This window comes from Durio zibethinus, chromosome 19 (genome assembly GCF_047325235.1).
Source record: "Durio zibethinus cultivar Kanyao isolate XHJ-2024 chromosome 19, ASM4732523v1, whole genome shotgun sequence".
Classification (NCBI taxonomy): domain Eukaryota; kingdom Viridiplantae; phylum Streptophyta; class Magnoliopsida; order Malvales; family Malvaceae; genus Durio; species Durio zibethinus.
This window is the reverse complement of record NC_143180.1, coordinates 3,934,122-3,939,806: the sequence shown is the minus strand read 5'-3', so window position 1 is coordinate 3,939,806 and position 5,685 is coordinate 3,934,122.

The following is a 5,685-nucleotide window of genomic DNA, read 5'->3' as shown; positions in this document are numbered from 1 at the left end:
ATATAATGTCTTAGCTAGTGTCTCTTGATAATTATTTTCATTAAGAATTTAATAAACGTCCATTTGGTAGCTATCAAATATGAATGAGACAAGAATTAATGCTACCAATTGTTGGTGGCACTTTATCATTCAAAGGATAAAATAAATATTTTGCCTCAACTAAATGAGAGTAATTTGATCGTTTCGACTTAAGCTGACGTGTCAGGTCGACTTAAAGTTTAAAATTTCATGCTAGTTTGATGATCTCAATTTATCACTTTAATGCACATAAGAATATTGATTTGTTGTCTCTTAATTAAGTTGTTGATTGCAAGATTAGGTTAGACCAACAATGCTAGCCCTAATCCTACTACTTAGAGCTCAAGCCATCCAAGCTTGATATTCTTATTCTATAAGTATAAATAGTTCTTCTTTCTTAAGTATTATTCATTCAATTTCTTAATTTTCTTTTACCAAGTTTTCTCTCATTCTCTTTTTTCGAACATTAACTAGATTATCGTAACAAAAACATTATAAAAATCTCTAGCCTTAATTATTAATTGGCTTTCCACTTTGTAATTTTAGGTTGTTGCCCTTGTCAAGACAGCTATACACCAACACGAATTTTATCCAAACATTAATTGTTTTCAAGACCAATTGCAACTAATATTAATTTTTCTAGTACCATGCTGGGGGCGGTCCTCATTATAGCTATTTCCTCGAAATTTTAAAAATCCTTTCGTATATATTACACACTAGATTATTTTTTATATATTTAATTAAATTAAATTGATTTTTACATTAAAGTTATTAATTTTATTTTATTTTTAATCTTTAACTTAATTTTATATATTATAATTTAAAAAAATTCAAATCACATTATTATTGATATATTTATTGCACCCACATCATCATTCACAAACCCACTTATCACAAATATTAAATATTAAGTCACGTTCATTAAATTTTAAAAAAAAAAAGCTAAATTAATTTTCTAGCTTTCTAAAAATGATTACAGTCTTCAACCAAGTTGTATTTTTTTCTTTTTAACTAATATTACACTTATCTTCCCATATCTTTGTGATTGTTTTCATTTTCTATTTAATAAAATCTTAAATGAACTATATTAATTACTTGTGTTCTTCATTTTCTTTTGAGTACCCTGTGTTCAACATATATGTGATAAACGCAAGTAAGGAGTCAGACAATCTAAATATATGAAAAAAAATTTTAAAAATGAGTAAATAAGTGTTGAACTTATATTCATATTTCATACTCACTCTTGAGTCCTGTAAGCATAATCTAAGATCTACTATGTGATAATTACAACACCAATCAATTAATTTAAGCATCTATTTGGTCAAGTATTGATAATAAGTGAAAGTACAATAGCTTTTTTGAGAGACTAGATCTTTTTTTTTCACTCTTTTCTTTTTATGATGATTTTTAATGAGTAGATACAATTAATTAAAAGTGAAGAGTAGACCTCAATTTTATTAAAACCCTAAAAGCATCTCCATCAAAGACTTACTAAGCCAAAAGATTATACAATTGTCAAATCACACTAACTCAATAAAATATGCAAAGCCCACACATATTATTGGGTATCCCACATGTTTCATATTAAGATTAAATTTATCAACCTATTTTGTTGAACTATAAAATCACCAATTAATAGTAGCTCGCATTATGAAAAATTCTAATATTTTCCCACTTGAGCAATATTGATCAAGTTGTTTATTTTAAGAAAACATAATTTAGAAAATAAAACTTCAAGCTAATTAACTTTACTTTGATCAGGCCTTAGTTTTAAAAATAATTTAGTCATTGAGACAATATCTTAATAATGCTATCAAATAAAACATCTAATATTGAATTATGGCATCATTTGTGCCCTTTATTAACACAAGACCATCCATGGTTAGAAATATTAGAGACTTTATTAGTAATGGATCTTAGTGTGGCCGTATAAAAAGAAAATAACATCTAAATATGATCTTATTGTATTATTTTTATTGTTAGTCCTTTTGTTGATTTCTCTAAACTTATTGAGAAATCTTTATAATATCTAGATGTACCTGTATGTTTACTCATTATCCTCAAGGTTACTTGTTAGTATCACTTATAAGATATACCTTAAGAACATTAAAGTCATACTTAATGATACACCAAGTCTTAAGATTTTATAATATGACATGTCAATATGAGATGTGCAAATAAAATTAGTCAATATAATGTGCACATACAATTAGATATATACACAAATAACAATTATGATGAATGTATAAAACAATTATGTCCTCTTAACTTTATAGTACCTTATGAACTTATTCATCTTAAGTTATATCATGTAGGTAATTAGCAATTGATACATTTAACAAAGTAAAGAAATCAAAAACAATAATGGTTTCATAATCAAAATTTATAATGCATATATTATCATAATCAACCAAAAACCTTAGTAGGTTCCATTTTTCATAAATACATATATCCATATTATAAACTAGGTAATACCATAATCCTCACATAAAGAAAATATGTTATCATAAAATCAAATAACAATGACTTTGATAGATCCAGTGAATTACAAACCTACTCTAATCAAATTTTGAATAATGATTAAGGAGCACAACAGCAAAAGGAATCATAACAAAATTATGTAATGTCTATCATCATACAAAATGTGATAACTATTGTTGTTTTGGGACTTCCATGGTGTCATTTTAATAATTCACTTCTAAAACTATTAAAATATTATGAACAAATTTCATATTCATATGTTCATACAATTCAAAATTTTTATTGTCTCAACATGAGATCAACTTCAACAAATTTGAAATTCATGAATATGTCTACAATGTACCCAAACTAATAACCTATAAACTCCCACCAACCTCAACATATATGATATCTCCAAAACAACTACTTTAAGATATTTATGAGTTCTTACTATTTTGATAAACATATGCAAAAGACTTCCATTGAGTTTTACTTCTTTTAAAAAAGAACAGTTTTGACATTAATAAATAATGATAAAAAAGGTCAAACCTTAATATTATCATTTTTGCAATAACTTTCAAAACAAGGAAAGTGAAATGAGAAAAAATTATATAAAATTCTTATTCTTTCTTAGAAGTAAACTAACAAAATTCAAGGAAAATTATCAAGGGAGGAATTGAACCAATTAAAAACAAAATAAATAACTTACTTATTTGTTCAAAATTCATTCCTCAAAACTTTCACATGAGTAATAAGTATAAAACAATATTCCTCCATTCACGTTTGACTTCCTTAAAAGAAAATATTCAATTTTCTTTAAAACACATTGTCAACAATTAAATAACAACAATGTACTCTTTAAAAATCGGTAACTGCTAGGTTTGATATTATTAGTTAAAATAATTAAGACAATATCTTAATTGAGAGTTAAACAACCAAAATAAATAACTCTTAATTTTACTTAAAAACAAATTGAGATATTATAACATGTTTAAAACTTTTTTGTGTGAAAAATAATCACTTTGGAATCATAGAATCACCAATTAATAGTAGTCCTAATGAATATATATATATATATTAATAGGGTTTGAGTGGAAATAATATTTTCATTCTTTAACCATTTCAAATCCGTACTTATAACATTGCTTTGGTGCCAATGTCATGTTTGCTTTATCTCCTTCAAATTTTTGGTCTTATACTTTTCTTAAAATATTGAGAACTACTTCCCTTTTCTTCTCTAGTTTTTTCTTGAGTGGATTTTGATTTTTTTCTCTCTATGATTTAGACTGATTTTCTTTTAAAGTGAAATTTGATATTGTTGCCTGGCCTCTCTAGAATTCTCCAAGTGGGTGCTACAACTAACATAAATCCCTATATAAAGGGTGTGGCTTTGTTCTTAGTGGTGTGTGGTGTATAAATGAGATATAAAGTAAAGTAGGTGACATCTCAACAGGTTACGTGCAATCTTTTCTTTATTTTTAAGTTGTCGTTTGTCATAACGTACAGGTTCGTGGACCTACCGCTAAACATGGGTTAGAGGAGTCGTCACCAACCTTTTTTATTTAGGTGTGATTGGCCATCTGATTAAATCTGATCCACGAAACCAAAGTTCAAGTTCGAGAGTATGGTTACACGTGGGAAAGGTTATAGCACCCCTACAACGCCCATCCAAAAGATGATACCAGTTAGATTTCAGATTATCCAAGCCTTGATCACATTTGTAATTTATCGGATAGTTTAATATTGAAAATATATCTTTAAATTGTTTCAATAGTTTAGTAGCAATTTAAGATAATTCTCTCACATCAGGAGTATTCATGTAAACTAGTGTCTTACTTTGAAAAAGCTCCATCATCAAATTTATTGGTCTATCTTTATTTCAAAAAAATTAGTAAAATCTTTCAATAGTTTAGTAAAACTTACTTTAAAGCAGATCTCCTAATAACTTAGTAAAATTTTATTACAAAAGATATTTACAAAAATCTTATTTTAAAAAATTCATTAAGTCTCCCAATAATTCGGTAAGACTTAATTTTGGAATCAATTCTCCAAAAGTTTAGAGGATAAAAATTATTTTATATTTTTTATATTTTTATTATTATTATTTGAAAAAAAAGATTTATGAAATTTTTCAATAGTTTTGTGGATTCCATTTTAAAAAATTAAATCTATAAAAATTTTTCAATAGTTTGGTAAATTTCATAAATTTATTTTGTAATGATTTTTATTTGAAAAAGATTTTTTGTTATTTATTGAAATGATTTTTTTTGTTTTTTTATTTTTTTAAAAAAACTTGAAAAGATCTGTTTTTTTGTCTTTTTATTTTATTTCGAAAACTTATTTGAAAAGTTTTTTTTTTTTGTTTTTTGTGTCATTTGCATTTTTCCAGAAAGAAAAGACATTTTTTCTTTTTTTATTAATAAAAATTGAATTACTAAATAAATAAAAACAAAAGAAATAAAAATAAAACAAAACTTAAAATATGAAAATAAATAAAAATAAATAAAATAAAATAAAAAAAGAAAAAGAAAAACCTTGCGATCGGGTTGGGTCAGTACGCAGGTCAACCACGAGTTAGCGGGTGAGAGCTCAAATCTTGGGCTACCAAAATGTTGCTGTTTCATAGCAGTATAAAAGCAATCATTTAGCATTTTTATCTTAAATGCCTCTACTATTTCTCTAGACCTAGAAACGTTTTTTTTCTCTCTAAAATCCAATCGAGATCCCATCAAAAACTGAAAATCCTTACTGATTTCTGGAAAATCCTATTGAAAAATTCATATTTTGCCATAAAACTCATCGAAAAATTCATATCCCATTGGAAAATTCATCGAAAAATTCATCCAAACCCAAATTTTTTAGAAAAAATCCTTGAAAATTCTTAGATTCTCCAAATTCCTTCAAAAATCCTTCATGAACCCAAACCTAACCTCACAAACCTAAATCTAAACCAGAATCAATAAACCATACTCGAAAACTTCAAATCGAACCTAGAATCCCAAAACCCAATACTACACAAAAAATTTCGCCAAAGTTGCAATTTTTTTCACCAATTCCCTAGTTCACCCCAGTTAATCCTCTATCTGTTATTCATTGTAATGTTCAATTTAATTTATAGGCAGCCTTAGGAATCGGACAAAATCCAATCCCAAGATTCAAGCCTAGATTGGTTCTGTCCGAGCATGATTCTTGGTTAGATTTTGGTGA